This window comes from Chiloscyllium punctatum, chromosome 34, assembly GCF_047496795.1.
Source record: "Chiloscyllium punctatum isolate Juve2018m chromosome 34, sChiPun1.3, whole genome shotgun sequence".
Classification (NCBI taxonomy): Eukaryota; Metazoa; Chordata; class Chondrichthyes; order Orectolobiformes; family Hemiscylliidae; genus Chiloscyllium; species Chiloscyllium punctatum.
This window is the reverse complement of record NC_092772.1, coordinates 17,397,811-17,417,488: the sequence shown is the minus strand read 5'-3', so window position 1 is coordinate 17,417,488 and position 19,678 is coordinate 17,397,811.

Sequence of the window (19,678 nt, the reverse complement as noted above, 5' to 3'; positions counted from 1 at the left end):
TCTCAGATTTACGATTCCGTGTCTTCAGCTCGGCGTCCCAGTTTCGATTCCCCATCGGGCAATGACGGCTTTTTGGTTCCTGGCATAGACAAAAACGAATGTAGAGCATCTGTGACGGGAGTCCTTTCAATGTCCCGAATCAACTAATGTCGTCAAGAACATCAGAGTCAATTTCCAAGGTTCTTCAAGGAGTGAAGGTGCCTGGATAGTCCTTCCTCAACCGGACACTTCACCCTTCATTATCCTCTGTTTCCACTTCAAATGAGTTTCTGAAGATTTTGAAAGCTGTGACGGGACTTTTTTTGTTTCCTTCCTATTTCCGTAAGCCGCAGCAATTGTGGAGTTGTGTTTGGTAAAGGTAAGGTGCCCACGAGTTGCTTGTCGGACCATTTCTTCTTCATCTTCTCTTTCGGCACGGGTAAACACTCTTGCTTAATTTAAAACCAGCTACAATGAATAGTTTTATCCCTTGCAGTAATCTGTAAAAACTCCGAGTGGCCAAGAACTAGTTAAAATTAAAATTAACAACTTTATTTCTCAAAGTTGAACAAAATAATTAATTAACCACGATTTACAAATTCTTCCTGAGGCCTAACTTTTACCTTCACTTCTATATTGCTCGGCTGATGAAATTCCTAATTAACATTTACGAAACCAAACTTATTATCTCGAAAGCAGGCAGCTTTCCTGCTTCTATTTCGATAATCCTGCATCTTGTTATCTTCTTCTTAGGAATTTCTGCATCATAAATTACTGATCGAAAAGGTGCCTTTTAAGAGATTTATTTTCCAAGCGATGTATTTCTATGCTGGTCTTGATAGTTCTCCTCCTAACTGTTCAATTTTCCCCGAGGCTTTTATGCCCAAAGTGACAGATTGTGTCATTTGCTTTTAAGATTTTCTATGAGGATTTGAGTTTGATATTTTGCGAGGTATAATTTAAGTGAATTGCAGTATTCCATTTTGTGTTTTTATCTCATACCAACTCAGTGAGTGTTGTTTATTTTGACACAAATGTTACTTTGTAAATTCTCCACTTTGTTACTTTGTACTTGCAAATCCATCACTGTCTAAATATGCACCCACATCAACATAGCACTTCGATGATGGAGCTAGGAACATGACTGCGTTGTTTTTGAGGTCATCTACTAAAGAGATCCCCAATCCAGCATATCAGGAATTCATACCTCCTCCCAGTTTCAGAACAAAATTTTGTACGTGATTGTGAAGTTTGCCAGTCTTGCTGTCGCCCGATTTCGGTATCATACCTACAATTTCCTAATCCGGAATCAGGCACAATATCGATTGCATCACTGCCGTCGTGGGTGCTTTGTTGTTGCATGCTGCAGAGTTGTGATGTTCACATGGACGTGCGCAATAGCAGCCATGTTCACAAGTTGAACAACCAGTCAAGATAATCAATGTTGTTGCTTCACTACAATAGCACCCACGATGTGAATTGGAAAGATTTGCAAAGAAAACTTGCCGTTACACATGAAGCTTCCATTAATCTGTTGTCTGCTCAGCCATTGAGTGGGAGCATTGCTGATCTGAAAATGAATCATTTCCATTTCCTGCATTTTCCCCAACATCGCGAAGAAAACCCGAGTCGAATCACAACATTGGGTAATTCCGTTAATTTTTGCTGTGTTCATTACTTTAACGACCTGAACGAATTCGTAGGAAACTGAAAAATATGAAAGGAGCTGAAAATCCTTCCCAGAAATTTCACTCAGAGAGAAACTATTGTCTCCATTCCACTTCACACCGAATCGATTCTACACAGTGTGGAAACAGGACATTTGGCTCAATACGTGCACATCGAACTTCCACAGGGTTAACCAACAGACACATTTCCCTCTGACTAATGCATCTAAATCTCTGGGCAATTCAGCATGGCCAAACCATCTGATAATTTATGGATTTGAGAAGGAAACCAGAGACCCAAGAGGAAACCCACGCAAGCACCATGAGAACGTGCAATCTCCACACAGACGGTCAGCCGAGGCTAGAATCGATCCCAGACCCTCGCACTAAGAGACTACAGTGCGAACCACTGAGCTCCTGAAAGATTTGAACCTTTGCAAGATTATTCTTTATAACCAAGACATTTCCCTCAGGCTGATCTTCCCTTAATCCACGAAAATGTGTTCTGCCAGAAATTATTTCACCTCAGATTAAAATCTATCCATCAGCCTTATGTGCAAATGCTCCCTTCTCCGTATCAATAGGACCTGCTTTGGGGGAGGTTGGAGCTCCCAGCCTGATGTCCAATACATCCTTCTCCATGTCAATGTAACTGGTACAGTTGAGTTTGGAGCTTCCAACCTAGCATCCAGTACTCTCCGTTGCTTCATTTTAACAGAAACTACTCCAGGTGAGATTGGAGACAGCCGCAACATTTCGCGCCCATCTGTACCGTCCTGGATGGATTTTGCGCATATTTATTGTGTCACTGGAGCAACATGCCCTGGACTCCCCCAACCTCATTTCCAGTTGAGGCGTCTGGGCTGAACTACTCAGCTTCTCGGATTCTGGGTTGTGAACTGGAATTAAACGATATATAGTAGCAGTTGCGTTTGTGAGCAAATTTGTGAAATAACCAATGTGAAGCTACATTGTTATTGCGAATTCGTTTCAACAATGCCCTGCAGTACCCTAACCCTAAGATGCTTTGTAGAAATCTATCGATATCAACCTTTAGCAAACTCTAATTTAAAGATTCGGCCCTCCCAGAGCAACCACATCTTAGTAACTGTTTGGAAAATGTGTTGTGCATGTGGGGATGTTCCCGAAACATCCTCTACTTCGACCGTCATTGTTTTTCTCATCTTCCTTTGTGTTGTGGCTGCCATAAGTTCTGTTCCAATCTGAGTCATGGCAATGGGCATCTTTCCATTTATGATAAGTAAGATGTGAGTAGCAAACGCGGGTATGGATGAGTCATATTTTACGTGAAACTACTCTTCGAGGTGATGATTTTGTGCCTAAATTCCCTGTTTTCACACATTACAGCGTTTCATGAAACAGGATTCAAATGAAACCTTTCTCGGAGATTTATCTCCCATCCACGATGAGTAAACTACCTTTACGTCACTCCTCCAATTTCACTGAGACATTGCACTATCTCGAACTCACATGAACATCATTCAGTCTGCGCTGTTGCGTTCACTGTTGCTGGGTGAATGCGCCCAAATCCCCCCGTCGAGAACATCCAAACAGTCCATCGATTAAGATTCTTGGCTGTGAGATCAATCTGCATACAGCAGGTTTTACTGACATGGACCAGACATTATTGGAGTATCATGCTCAGGAAACAGACAGAGCGCAGAACATAGAAAAAGGGAATTTATTGGAAAAGGACAGTTTGTGTGGCTTTCTGCGTCATTTATTTCATTTGTACATTCTGGTCGTGCCGGAGTATTGTGTGCAGTTCTGCAAATCAAATTACAGTAGGGATACCATCGCACTGGAAACTGTGCCGAAGAGATTTAACAGGATATTGAGTTGTTGAAGTGTTTCATTTGTGGAGAAATATTGGACAGACTGGTTTTATGTGTCTTACATTGGAGGAGATTTTGAAAAGACACGGCCAGTCTGTATCGCACTGCTCCTTGAATATAATTTTGTTTTCCTCTTGAGCTTTCAGTGATTTCGATATGTGTTTCAAATCCAGGACGGACCCATATGTCCTTTCTCCACTTATGCAAAAATGATGAATGGATTTTATCAAAAACCCGTTCCTGTAAATGAGGTCGGACGGCTTGAAGTCGGAATGGGAAGAGCCAATGTTGCAGCAAACATGAAAACGCGAAGCACGTTTTAAAAGTGAAAGCGTATTTCAGTCGGATCACCTCGTTACTCCGACTCCTAATGAAACCATCAGCGGCATTATTGCTCAATTCTGCTCGTGAAACTTCAGGAATTGGGGAAATTAAGTGATTTCAGACAGCGCTGAGCAGAATAATGTAAATGGAGTAGGGTATGTACACTCTCAGCTGTGAACGTAGATCGAAAAGTTGGGGCAGTTCTCCTTGGAGAATAGAAGGCTGAAACCTAGTCTTCCCTTGCCTGCACAAGAGGTGAAAAACCTTCACCCTAACATCAACTGCTTGACCTCTCTCTACCGCCCTAAAGGATCATAGAACATTACAGCACAGTACAGGCCCTTCGGCCCTCGATGTTGCGCCGCCCTATCATACTAATCTGAAGCCCATCCCACCTACACTATTCCATATACCGACATTTGCCTGTCCAATGATCACTTAAATGCACTTAAACTTGGCGAATCTACTACCGTTGCAGGCAAAGCATTCCTTACCCGTACTAATTTCTGAGTAAAGAAACTACCTCTGACTTCTGTCTAATACCTATCTCCCCTCATTTTAATGCTGTGTCCCCTCGTGTTGGCCGTTTCCATACTTGGAAAAGGATCTCCCTGTCCACCATATCTCACCCTCTGATTATCTTGTAAGTCTCTATTAAGTCACCTCTTACCTTCTTCTCTCGAAAGAGAACAGCCTCAAAGCCCTCAGCCATTCCTCGTCGGACATTCCTAGCATACCAGGTTATATGCTAGTAAATCTCCTCTGCACCCTTTCTAAAGCTTACACATTCTTCTTATAATGCGGTGCACAGAACTGTACACAATACTCCAAGTGTGGCCGTTCCAGAGCTTTGTACAGCTGCAGCATAACTTCCTGGTTCTGGAACTCAATCACTCTATTAATAAAGGTCAAAACACTGTATGCCTTCTTAACAAACCTGTCAGTCTTGGTGGCAACTTTCAGGGATCTGTGTACATGAACACCGACATCTCTCTGTTCATCTGCACTCCCAATATTCTTACCATAACCCCAGAATTTTGCATTCCGATTACTCCGTCCTTAGTGTATCACCTCACACTTGGTCACATTAAACTCCATTTGCCACATCTCAGCCCAGCTCTTCATCCTATCTATGTCTCTCTGCAACCTACTACATCCTTCGCCACAATCCACACCTCCACTGACCTTAGTGTCGTTCGCAAATTTACTAACACACATTTCTAAGCGGTCATCCAGGTCATTTATAAAAATGACGAACAGCAGTGGACCCAACACCGATCCGTGCGGTACGCCGCTAGTAACACCAAGGTGAACATGTCCCATCAACTACAATCCTCTGTTTTCTTTCAGCAAGCCAATTACTGATCCAAACTGCTATGTCTCCCACAATCCCATTCCTCCGCATTTTGTATAATAGCCTAATGTGGGGAACCTTATTGAACGCCTTGCTGAAATCCATATACACCACATCAACCGGTATACTCTCATCTGTCTGTTTGGTCACCGGTCTGTAATCACCAGAGATGTCGCTACTACACCTTTTGAACAAGGGAACCACATTTGCTACCGTCCAGTCCTCAGGCACTATTCCTGCAGACAATGATGATTTGAAGACCAATGCCAAAGGCTCGGCACGTTCTTCCCTTGCTTCCCAGAGGATCCTAGGATAAATCCCATACGGGCCCAGGGGACTTGCATATTTTCACATTCTGCAGTATTTCTAATACCTATTCCTTGTGAACCTCAATCTCTTCAAGTCTAGATACAAGTATCTCTGTATCTTCCTCGCCAACATTTTCATTTTCTGAAGTGAACACTGTAGAAAAATATTTACTTCGTGATTCCCCTATATCCTCTGACTCAGCACACATCTTCCCACTATTCTCCTTGGTTGGCCCTAATTTAACTCTCGTCCTTCTATTATTCCTGACATACTTATGAAAAGCCTTCGCGCTAACCCTGATCCTCTCTGCCAACAAATTCTCAAGTCTCTCCTGGCTCTTCTGAGTTCACTTTTTAGGTCTTTCCTGACTTCCTTGTAACTCTCAAGCGCCCTAACTGAGTTTGCACGTTTTGTCCTAACATAAGCCTTCTTCTTGTTCATGACCATGGATTCCACTTGCTCAGTAAACCACTGCTCATGCGTTCTTTATATCTTCCGCCCTGCCTGACAGGAACATCCTTACCGAGGACGCAAAGGAGCTTTTCCTTGAATAAGTTCCACATGTTTAATGTGCACACCCCCTGCAGTTTCTTTCACCTACCTACGCTTCCTAAATCTTTCCTAATTGCACCATAATTTCCCTTCCCCCCAGGTGGAGTACACCTATCCCTTTCCAACACTAAAGTAAACCTGACATTTGTGATCGCTGTCTCCAAAGTGCTCACATATTTCCAAATCTAACACCTGGCCGGCTCGTTGCCCAGTACTAAATCTAAAGTGGCTTCGCCCCTTGTAGGCCTGTCTACATACTGTGTCAGGAAGCCCTCCTACACGCACTGGACAAAAACTGAACCATCTACAGGACTCGTACTGTTGTGATCCCAGTCAATATTTGGAGAGTTGAAGTCCCCCATGACAACTACCCATTCTCTCTCACTCCTGACGAGAATCATCTTTGCTATCCTTTCTTCTGGGGCTATTCGACTGCCTATTGAAAATTCCCAGCATGGTGACTTCTCCGTTTCTGTTTTTGACCTCAGCCCATACTACTTCAGTTAATGAGTCCCCAAGCATCCTTTCTACAACTGTAATATTGTCCTTGATCAACAATGCCATACCTCCCCGTCTTTGACTAACTTCTCTGTTCTTAATGAAACATCTGAATTCTGGAACCTGCAACAGCGATTCCTGTCCCTGCTCTATCCATGTCTCCGTCATGGCCACAAAATCGAAGTCCCAGGTACCAACCCACGCTGCAAGTTCACCCACGTTATTTCGGATGCTCATCGCGTTGAAGTACACACACTTCACATCCAGCAGAGATTTTCCGCCACATGCCACTACCTGATCAACCAACCCTGCTTTAGATCAATTGACATGTTCAATGCTGGTTCTCGCTTTTGTGTCTCAGTTGGTCAGTGCGTCTGTCTGCAATATTGGTAGTCCTACCCCAAACAGACACACAGACTGAAATATGTCAGATCATGCATTGACACCGACCATGTCACGACACTGTACCCACGAAGACCTATCCATGATTCACCCCGAATCCGCACACAGGGAGACAGGCAGTATGCAGTCCCACTCTTCAATACGTGTAGAATACGTCATTTGCAGCTTCAAACAATGGCTTCCAGCCCAGTGGCACAAATTACAGAAACGCCATGCTCAGGAACGGCTCTTACGGTCTAAAAAGGACAAAGCAGTTCTGTTTAATTTGGTAACGGCTGCAGAGGTTTAATCTTGTGCTTGGAACGTTTTTTCAACATAGCTGCTATCTCGAAAATGAGGACTGGTAAAAGTTTTAAGCAGGCAGAACAAGCAATATGTTGATAGTGTTGGTTGTATCTCGTCAGACAGATTAGATTCCCTACAGTCTGTAACCGAAAAGACTGGGTTTAGTGAAGTAATTGCCCGATTGATTCACTGTCTGTCAGAGTGACTGGGAATCACATTGGCCGCGTAATAGATAAGATAAAAATATCAAAGTAGTTATTTTCGATTTTGAAATCCTGGAAAATATGCGAAATTAGATTGCAATGTACTGAAGGAATAACAGCTTTAAATTAGAAGATTTAAATGATGTTATTTGTGATTGGGAGAAATGAACTGTCTCCTTGCAAATTGAGGTTGTAGATGAATCAATCTCTGTATGAAATGAGAAACTAATCGGCGAGCCAGCGACATTAGTTAGTCGAGCATGAGATTCTTGTCCTGGTTTCGATCCCCACACTGATCGGTTTCACTTTCTAACTATGTCACAACTCTCCATTCCATTGCCAATGTTACTCTTTCATCTTGCTTTCGTTCACATGTCAATTTCTGAGGGTAAATTGTCTTCATTTTACTGGAAGTGGCAGAGACGTGTATATCAGTGTGGGCGAATATGCGATAGGTGATGTCACTTTCAAAGATGTGCGTTCTGCACCAATCAAAATGTTCAGAGTCGTCTCACAAAAAGTACCAGTTGCTGGAGGTACTGTCCGTGACGGCTGAATGTCAAATGGTACTGAACCAAAATTAACTGAATCAAAAGGTTTTGATGGAAAGCTTGGAGAAAACTCCGTTTCCGTTTCCCAGTTCACACAGAAAATGATCTTCTGAGCCTTTGCGGGTATCCAAAATACACCTTATTGCTTGCTGACCTTGTCAGTAAACCTTATGCCTATTCCTGCTGTAAGGGAATATAAATCGAATTAATTGCTGTGTACGACTTATTTTGATGTTTTCTTCCTTGTTCTGAATAAGAGTGGAAGTTTCCACCACAGATGTTAACAAGTTTTAAGAGTGCAGTCAGCCGACCCTGATACTTTCTGTTGAGAAGAAGTATCAGTTAGTGAAAAAGTGGCCCACTTCAGAGCTGAGCAGAAACATTGTTGTTCCGTCTTTACGGGCAACACGCTTCTGAAATGTGGTCGATGGGGCTTTATTGCAATGTCTTCAGCAAACCTCGATTTGAAATTACTCGCCAATCACTACTCTAGTGGTGAGAAAGAGTACATTTCCAAATAACTGCTGCGTGAATTACTTTTCAAATTTCTCAGCCAAATTGGTCCTGAATATATGCCGATGTCTGCCATACTGTGACCATCCTGTTTAAGACTAACATTACGAACTTCACTGAGTCCCTGTACCCCAGATAAATTTGTCTCAGCCTACGTTCACATCATACAAAACATCACTGATTCAAAACTTGGCAGAAACAGCCTTGTTCCATTCTTACAGGCGATAGCCTTCTAGATTGATGTGAACAGAGCATTCATAGTACATAGCACATAGAGCAAGACAGCGCAGAACAGGCCCTTCGGTCCTTGATGTTGCGCCGACTAATAATGTATTCTCAGATCGTTCCCCTACACTATCCCATCATCATCCATGTGCTTAACCAAGGATGGTTTAAATCTCCCAAATTTGGCTGAGTTGACTACATTGGCAGGTACGGCATTCCACGCCATTACCAGTCTCTGAATTAAGAACCTGCCTCTGACATCTGTCTCAAATCTATCTCTCATCAATTTGTAGCTATGCCCCTTTGTATAAGCTGACATAATCATCCTAGGAAAAACATTGTTCACTGTCTACCCTATATAATCCTCTGATCACCTTGTATGTCTCTATCAATTGCCCCATTAGCCATCTTCTTTCCAAAGAGACAAGGTGCAAATCTCTCAACTTTTCCTCATAAGACCTTCCCTCTAGACCGGGAAACACCCTGGTAAATGTCCTCTGCACCTTTTCCAATGCGTCCGCATTCTTCCCGAAAAATGGCGACAACAACTGTGCACAATATTCCAATTGTGGCCGCACTAGCGTTTTGAATAGTTGCAGCATGATATTGTGGCTCCAGAACTGAATCCCTCTACGAATGAGACCTAACACACCATATGGCTTATTACCAGCACTATCAATCTGAGTGGCATTTTCAGGAATCTATGTACATGGACTCCAAGATCCTTCTGTACATCCACACGACCAAGAATCTTTCTATTTCCACAGTACCTGCCTTCCTGTTATTCTTCCCAAAGCGCATCACCACACATTTAGTTGCATTGAACTCCATAAACCACCACTCGCTGCCTTCTTTCAGAAAGTCAGTTTCTAATCCAAACTGCTATTTCACACTCAATTCCATGCCTCTTCATATTAGCCAACAGCCTACCAAGTGGAATCTTACCAAAGGCTTTACTTAAGGCCAGGTATACCACGTCAACAGCCCTACCATCATCCTCATGCTTGGTCACCTTCTCAGAAAACTCAAAGAGATTTGTGACACACGACCTACCATCGACGAAATCATGTTGACTAACAAAATTAAATTGTTGCTTACCGGATGAGTATAAATCTTAAGTCTTATAATCCTTTCCAAAACCTTTCCATGAATAAATGTAAGGCTAACTGGTCTATAGTTAGCTGGATAATCTCTAATGCCTTTCCTGAACAAGGGCACAGCATTTGCAATCCTCCAGTCCTCTGGCACTAAACCTGTAGACAATGACGACTCAAGTATCAAAGCCGAAGGCTTTGCTATCTCTGCCCGACCTTCACAGAGAATCCTCGAATAAATCGTATCCGGGCCAGGGGACTTGTGTCCTTTCACTCCTTCAAGTCTGATAACACCAGTTCATAACTAACCTTGATCCCTTCTAGTCTAATATCTCATACCTCATTCTTCTCCTCTTCAATATTCTCTATTTCCAGAGTGGAAAACTGATGAGAGCTGTTTGTGCAGCACATCTACAATCTCCAGAGCGTCCACACAGAACTTACCACTTTTGTCCTTACTAACCTCGTCATCCTATTATCATTCTCATACCTATAGAAAGCGTTAGGGTTCACCTTTATTCGATTCGCAAAAGAATGCTCGTGTCCTCTCGTTACCCTTCTTAACTCTATATTTAAATTTTTCGTAGCCATTTCCTCATATTTCATAATGCTAGTATTGTACCATTATAGGGCAAGCCAAACAGAGAACAGCCAGGGAACTCCTAGAGGCATGGCACTCATCCACAGACTCTATCAACAAACACATCGACCTGTACCCAATATACCGGCCACTACAGCGGACAGCTCGAACTGACAACTGGAAGCGGCAGAGACAGGCCACTATAAATGCCGGAGGAAACATCACAGAAGCGCTTCACAGGAGGGTCCCAAGAACTGAGGATGTCACCTAGACAGGGGACGAAACGTTTGCAAGACAAATTCCCAGCTCGGCGAACAGAAACACAACAACGAGCACCCGAGCTACAAATCTCACAAACTTTGAAAAGGCTTTACTTTTTAACCTCTGCATGCAGGGCGGCCAATACACTTGGCAAAATGCCTTGTGTAAGGACTGTGAACAAAATTCACATTTACTTTTTGTATTATTCTTCTCATATGCTCAAGGACAAGTGTTGGGAAACATTCGAAATCATATTTTCTCATTCCCATACCGTGGACATAATTGTCTTTATGTTTTTCGAAGCTTTTTCCTGAACTCGCCTGCTTGCAAGGCCAGGTTAAATGTTTGCAAAGTTCCACAAAGACAAGCTGACTCCTCAACACAGAATTCAGCAAAGTGTTTGCATATTTCAGCGAAGTATTAAATTTTGCAAATCATTCTCTGTCAGATTTCACAGTAAATGTTAATTTTGTTAATTTTCTATTACATTTTCCCAATTATTGTCATTTTACAACAAGGACAAGAACAAAAAAAAGCAAGATAGCTGTACATCAAAAATAATTTGTGAACACGAGGCCTTTCCTCAGACACCACGTAACTTTAACAAAGCTTTGTGGTGATTTTGCCACTTCCCTGGTTTGCCCGATACACAGCCCATCTTCACACATCACATTCGTCAACGTCGCTGTAGGGCGGGAAAGCAATTGGATCTTCCTTCTCTGGGGCCATTGATAGTTTTACCCTTTGGTATCCTACTTCATTCATAAGGAAGTGGTGGAGGCAGGTACACAAGTAGATTCTTATTCAAAGCAGTATGAGAAAGATCAGTCCAACAACTCGTAGAATGTGTTGGGTCCAATACCCCGATCCTTCATAAGGGAGGTGAGCCATCGGGAGCAGGAGTCATCTGCTAGTGGAGGCGGTCATATAGCTGCCTTCATATAATTTATTACACTAGTAATATTTTGGGACTCTTTAGGAATATTAATACAGCATGAGGTACCGAACGTTTTGCAGACGCCCCCTCTCTCGGCCGTCAGGGTGTCTAGTACTAATCGATTTTGTGTCAGTGCTTCCTAAGCGCCATTAACTCAGTGTTAATGAGTGCTCGGCCTTCCTCCATCTCATTTCCTAATACACCATATGCGAGGATATTCTGCGAGTGGGATGCCCCTTCGAGTTCGGCAATTGCTGCCCTTCAGGGTGAACACTGTTGTGTGAGTTACAGCACCCTTTCTCTACACCTGCCCATATTATACCTGCCATCATGATTAGATTAGGTTACTTACAGTGTGGAAACAGGCTTTTCGGCCCAACAAGTCCATGCACACTGGCTGAAGCGCAACACACCCATACATTCACCTAACACTACGGGCAATTAAGCATGGCCAATTCACCTGACCTGCGCATCTTTGTGACTGTGGGAGGAAACTACACACTGTCAGTCGTCTGAGGTGGGAATTGAACCCGGGTCTGTGGCGCTTTGAGGCGGCAGTGCTAGGCACTGTGCCACTGTGCCACCATGCCGCTCATGGGCTGACCAGTGATAAAGGAACAAGCAATGTTTTTGATCGTATCATTTGTGTATGTTGCTGTACAAGAGTCATTTATGAAGTACAGCATCAAGGTACACAGGGAGATACCCAAAAGGAGTCTCCCCCGATTGGTGCAAATACACGTTTCTCCACTGCCATCCACGACGTGGAAGGCTGTGGTCAGGAGCGTGTCAAGCTTGGGACGGTAGTTAGCCTGGATTTCGGGTGGCGACACGAGATTTGCCCTAATTGTTCCCCCTATCAGTGTCAGGATAGTCGCCTCAAACGGAAGCAGACAGCTGACATTTCTCACCAGGCTCTCAGGAATTTCCTGGGCAGTCTATCCTTGGGCTGTGTGCAAACATATCCAACAAGTGGAGCCAACATCTAATCTCTAGTTTTCTCTTCGGACCAAAGCAGATGCTCTGTTCCCTTCACATCTAGCAATGGCCCTTCGCAGCTCCCAACCTACTGGCGTCGCATTTACGCCATTTAGCTTTTGCAGGCAATTTCTCCTCCAGCTTTAGACACGTTCTCTAGCCACGGACGTTTCCCTTCGGGTTCGGGGGTGTCATTAATGCCCTTTGCCCGGCTTGGGGTTAGGTCCACGATCTGTTTGGTTGGTTGCCATGCCCCAGTGCTACTATCGTCTGTAGTATCTTCTGCACTGCATCTCGGGGATCGGGGGGTGTCTGCACCACTATATTTAACTATCTACAGATGTTGGAGAATGATCTATCTATTCAACACCACGCGACTCCCTCATCGCTATTCTGAGTCTTACATTGATCATGGAATATCTATTTCCCGTGTCAGGTGCCCCTTTTGCCGTGGTGGCGACCAGTAAGTGTCAGTCACTGGCGCAGCATTTATCCCTGGATAAATATTAATTATCGAATTTATAGTCGTCCTTATTACTGAACGGCTATGGGTCGCATGTAAAGGTCCCCTTCGTCATCTCAGTTAAGATTACCGTCTGGTGCTGCATCCCACACACCCCTGCCCTTATGAACAGTTCTGCCACGGCGTTTGCCAACAGTATGAGCTGTGGAAGCCCCATATTTTCTTAAGGCTTCTAATAATTACTTGCACTAAATTGGTTTTGCTGTTGTGCGATGTCTCCTCAGCACCAGCGACACGTTTTTAATGTCTAGCGTGTATCCACGTGGCTCTTCCGGCGATCTTAACGGCTATCTGTGTTGTAGGCGGTACTTGAAACGGCCCCAGCCACCTCTTCGCCTTCCTGTTTTCCCTCCTGAAGTCTTTCACCACTATTCAGGCTCCAGGTTTTCGATCGCGTATCTTCCCTTCTGCTGAGTGGGGTAGTGCTGCCTTCACTTGATTCTGTGTTTGGGACAAAAGTGTAGAGAGTTTCATGCAGTAACACAACATCTCATCCTCACAGTGGTCTGTTATCTGACTTCCTTTAAGTCTTGGTTCAATTCCTGTGTTTGGCGGCCGACCAAACAAAATCTCAAACGGGCTCAGATTAACTCTCCCTCTCCTCCGAGAGCTGATACACATTAGCACAATTGGAAGTGCCTTTGCCCATGTCATCCCTATTTCCTAACAACATTTTGTCAATTTAGTTTTTAAGGTAGAATTTTCTATTTCACCTTCCCTACCGCTCGTTGGTGGTAGGCACAGTGTTATTTCATGTTTATTCCCAAATAATCACTGATCTGCTGTAGGACATTATTGACAAATGGTGCCCCACTGTCACTGCTAAGCCGAGAGTGGAGGTTTGCTCGCTGAGCTGTAGGTTTGATATAAAGATGTTTCATTACCTGGCTTGGTAACATCATCAGTGGCGAACTCCAAGTCAAGCGAAGCTGTTGTATCCTGCTTTCTGTTTATATGTTTGTCCTGGATGGTGTTCCTGGGTTTGTGGTGGTGTCATTTGGGCGGCACGGTGGCACAGTGGTTAGCACTGCTGCCTCACAGCACCAGAGACCCAGGTTCAATTCCCGCCTCAGACTGTGTGGAGTTTGCACGTTCTCCCCGTGTCTGCGTGGGTTTCCTCCAGGTGCTCCGGTTTCCTCCCACAGTCCAAAAATGTGCAGGTCAGGTGAATTGGCCATGCTAAATTGCCCGTAGTGTTAGGTGCAGGGGTAAATGTAGGGGAATGGGTCTTGGTGGGTTGCGCTTCGGCGGGTCGGTGTGGACTTGTTGGGCCGAATAGCCTGTTTCCACACTGTAAGTAGTCTAATTTCCTGTTCGTTTTCTGTGAGGTTGATAGATGATATCAAGACCTATGTGTTTTTTTTTCATGGCGTTACGGTTGGAGTGCTAGCCCCCAAAGAATTCTCTGGCATGTCTTTGCTTAGTCTGTCCCAGGATAGATTTGTTGTCCCAGTCGAAATGGTGTTTTCGTTTCATCCGAGTGAAGCGCTATGAGGGAGAGATGGTCGTGCCTTTTTGTTCCTAGATGGTGTTCGTGTATCCTGGTGGCTAACTTTCTTCCTGTTTGTCCTAAGTAGTGTTTGTGGCAGTCCTTTCATGGTATTTTGTCAATGACGTTGGTTTTGTCCATGGGTCGTACTGGGACTTCTAAGTTTGTTAGTTTTTGTGTGAGAGTGTTGGTGGGATTCCGTGGGGTCTTACTAGTCTGGCTGCCATTTCCGAGCCTTCTTTGATGTATGGAAAGGTCGACAGGGTTTCTGGCTGTGTTCGGTCTACTTGTCGTGGTTTGTTCCTGAGGAATCTGCTGACTGTATTTTTTGAGTGTCCGTTCTTCTTGAATACGATGTATAGGTGGTTCTCCTCTGTTTTCCGAAGTTCATCTGTGCTGCAATCTGTGGTGGGTCGTTGGAATAGTGTTCTGATGCAGCTTCGTTTGTGCGTGTTGGGATGGTTGCTGGCGTAGTTAAGTATTTGGTTAGTATTTGTCGGTTTTAGACAATAGACAATAGACAATAGATGCAGGAGTAGGCCATTCTGCCCTTCGAGCCTGCACCGCCATTCAATATGATCATGGCTGATCATTCCTAATCAGTATCCTGTTCCAGCCTTATCTCCATACCCCTTGACTCCACTATCTTTAAGAGCTCTATCCAATTCTTTCTTAAAAGAATCCAGAGACTGGGCCTCCACTGCCTTCTGGGGCAGAGCATTCCACACAGCCACCACTCTCTGGGTGAAGTAGTTTCTCCTCATCTCTGTCCTAAATGGTCTACCCCGTATTTTTAAGTTGTGTCCTCTGGTTCGGCACTCCCCCATCAACGGAAATATGTTCCCTCCTGCCAGAGTGTCCAGTCCTTTCATAAGCCTATACGTTTCAATCAGATCCCCTCTCAGTCTTCTAAACTCAAGGGTATACAAGCCCAGTCGCTTCAGTCTTTCCGTGTAAGGCAATCCTGCCATTCCAGGAATTGACCTCGTGAACCTACGCTGCACTCCCTCAATAGCCAGAATGTCTTTCCTCAAATTTGGAGACCAGAACTGTACACAGTACTCCAGGTGTGGTCTCACCAGGGCCCTGTACAGCTGCAGAAGCACCTCTTTGCTTCTATACTCAATCCCTCTTGTTATGAAGGCCAGCATGCTATTAGCCTTCTTCACGACCTGCTGTACCTGCATGCTTGCCTGTGTACACCGACACACCAGAGAATTCCTAGAGGCCTCGCACTCCAACAACAACGCCATAAACAAACACATATATCTAGATACCATCTACCAACACCTTGGAACTCCTAAGCCTCCCAGGGATGCTCCATCTCGGAATTATTTCAGTAAGGAAAGCTTTGGTTACGGCACTGGCATTTAGTTTTGCCATGGGGAACGCTTGTGCCCATTTGGGAAACATATCGCCTATTACCAGACAATACCTTTTTCGTTCGCAGGGTGTTAGCTCGGTAAAATCCATTTGTAAATGTTCAAATTGTTTTTGGGGTTTCGGGAGTGCTATATGACTCGTCTGTACTCCCCTCTCCACATTATTGTGGCACATATAACACGTCGTTCACAATATTTCTGGAAGTAATGATTAAATCCCTTCGTGTACCACGTTGTGGAAATGCTGTCATACCACCCCTCTTTTGACACATGTTACTTACCGTATGTCAGTTTGGCATAGAATGGAAATAATGATCGTGGTAGAAAAGGTTTACCATTGAGGCCACACCATACCCTTACCTCACACTGCACTCTGATTTTTCCCACTCAAACATCTCTTCCAGCCTGGACGTCGACTGTGACTCCGGTACTTCTGCTGTTGGGGTAAAGATTTTGTCATACATATGTCAAACTGATCATTTACCGGCTGCTGATCTGCTGTCCTTGCCGATGAGTCTGCCCTTGCATTTCCTTGAGAAACAGAATCATTTTTCATGTGGGCTTCATGTTTACACACTTTTAATGATTTAGGCAATAGGACCGCTTCAAGATGTCAAAAATCTGATCACGGTGTGTGATGGGCTTTCCGGTGAAGGTCAATAAGCCCCTGTGTTTCCACAGAGTTCCAACATCATGTGCAACTCCGAATGTGTATCTGCTCTCTGTTAAATATTCGCTGTCTTTCCCTTAGCCAAGTTACATGACTCAGTCAATGTAACCAGCTCCGCTGGTTGTGCTGACAGTTGAGAGGGGAGTGATCCCGCTTTGAATACCTCATGGGTAGTTACTATAGCGTACCCAATACAATTCTGGCCTATTTCCTTGCTCCTGAATGCTGACCCATCCACAAAATAAACTCCATATTTGGATTCTGAAGTGGTGAATTCTGCAAGAGTTTTGACTGGGGCAGCAAACTTCTTTAATTAAAACGATACAATCATGTGGGTCGCCGTCTCCTTCTCTAGTGAGAGGACTAGCAGCATTAAGGACGTTACATCGTTTTATTGCAATGTTAGACTTCTCCAGTAACACAGTATTGTATCTGAGCCAACCTGCTGCCGACGTATGTGCTGTATTTTGCTCGGAAAGCAGTAAGGATGTGCCATCAGTAGGCTTAAGTCGCCAGAGCCGATTATGTCCCTGGACGCTGCAACACCCGTTTCAGCTGCAACCACAGCTCGCAGGCATTTCCGCAATCCTGCCGCTACGAGGTCTAGCTTAGCTGAAAAATAAGCTACCAGCCTGAATTTTTCTTCATGATCCTGAAACAACACAGAGGTCATGCAGCCACGTTTCTCATCTACCGTTTGACAGAAGACTTGTTTGGATTCGGAATCCCCAGTGTAGGTGTACTTTGAAACGCCTTTTTCAATTCAAAAAGGCCGCTGGGGTCCATTGCAAAGGACTCTGGTTCTGCTACACGTTTCCATGAGTCATGTCACATCGGGGCGCTTCAAGATTTGTGTAATGTTGGATAAATATTCTTCAGTTGGAACATATGCCCAAAAAGGATAGCAAATGTTTCTTTATGTGAGGCTTTGGAATTTGCTGAATTACTTGAGCTCAGTCTTGACCAATGGGCTTCCCTTGTTCAGATATTAAGTGACCGAAGAACTTCATCCGTTGTTGCATAAATTTAAGCTTTGCGAGACTGGCTTTGTGCCCTTCCCTCGTGCAACGCAAGGGAATCCTTCTCACATTGTTCGTCTGTCGTGCTGTTATTAAACAATCGTCTAGAGACTGCAGAAGCGCTGACCCCGGGATTAAAACAAGAGTCTCCAGACTCCTGCGGAGAGCCTCAATATCTATGGTGGGTGACTCACAGTAACCTTGATAAAGTAGTGTGAACTCATAAGATTTCCCTTTGAATGAAAAAGCGAACCAGAATTGAATCTCTGTATGCACTGTTTCACTAAATAATGTGCTTGCTAAATTCACATCAGGGAACCATTTACTGTCCGGTGGAAATTGAGCTAAAACAGCATAGGGGTTGGGAACATTTGATGCGCATGGGACAACACTGTTATTGACTGCCTGCAGGTCTGGAACAAACCTCCATTCCGCCGGTTCACTTGGAATTTTTGCCTTTTTGATCAGAAAAATGGGAGTTCTCACAAGTGAATTTACACAGGGGATTATCACTCTAGTCTTCAGGAAGGATTGAAAGACTGGAGAATTACTTCCATGGCCTCGGGTTTTAACGGGTATTGTGCCCTGCAAGGACCATACTCCGAATTCGTGCTTATTCGTATTGGTTCACAACGTCGTGTTTGCCTTTTGCCCCCAATTCAGTAGGGACCATTATTAATCTTGGGTCTGAGATGTTTATCTTAGGGAAACGCCAGGCCACCCTTTTAGGTTCTTCAGGGCGAGCGGGGCTTACCTCGACTGTCCAATCTGCCTGTGTGAGACAATTTAATATCTTCCTATATGTCTACACATCTGCATTAAACCACATGCCTACATCGTCCTAGAACACCCAACCTTTCGTTCTTTATGCCTTTAGTACCTATGGTCCCAAATCCTGCCACCTGTCACTGGACACTTTCGCCAGTCACACGCGAGGAGCGGAGCCTTTCACATCAAAAATATCGAGTCCACTTGCCGTCACAGGTACATTACGTAAGTTCACACTGACTGCACACCTGTCATCCCTTCAATAAAATTCTCACAATAACAACTGACCTGGTTTAACCAATCCCCTGTGTCAATACTTCTGTTACGGTTCCTCAGGGCCATCGTGGTGTATGGGTGCCGTGCAGTGCAGTATATTCCCGCAAAAACAAATCGGTGTTAATAGGATTAACATGGATACTTGCTTCCAGGGCGAGTCAATCGCTCACTGAACTCATTGCTCTCTGGCTTAATCGCCACTCATCGACATACATCAGGGGTGGTGGGTTGTATTTTACAGTTTACACTTGTGAATCTTCCCTTTGAATTACGTGAAAGCCAGTCGGAGTACTGAGCAAATACAATCCCAGTCTCACTATGAGATCCCGAGTCATCAAATGTAAAGTGCAGAATTCGGCTAACAGAATTGAGAATTGGAATGAATACACATTACTGATTTCACACAATATGGGTGCGTTAAAACTCTCTCATATCACGACTCCTGATGCATCTATTGAGTGCAGGAACCTCCTGCACATCTTTATTAGCGTCAACTCTCTGAACAGGCTTGATTTGAGGAGTGAATGTGCTGGCCACGTATCTACCAAAAAGGTAACTGCTGTACCTTCCACAAATAACATAGAGGTAGGCATCGACACATACGCATCATTGTTATATTGAACATATTGTTCACACTTCGCAATCTTAATGTTGAATACAGACTTATGACACATCTCAGTGCCCGTCAGGTTAGTAGAAGAGATTAGCATAAGGGATTCTTCGTTGCCAAGTATAAAGGAAAGAGGTTTACCTGCACCTTGTGGGCTGCCCACCTCCACCTCAGTCGTCCCCTGTCGGTCACCATGCTATCCATTCTCCAGGACCAATTGAGGCTGTTAGTGCGGGCATTGTCTCGTCTGGTGGTCCATTGCTCCGCAAACAAAGCACCAGCCAGATCGATCTCTGCCAGCGCACTTCCGCGATCCCTTCCTCTACCTCTTTTGCGACCTCCAGCTGTGCATCTCTCTTTTCCCGCAGTTCTT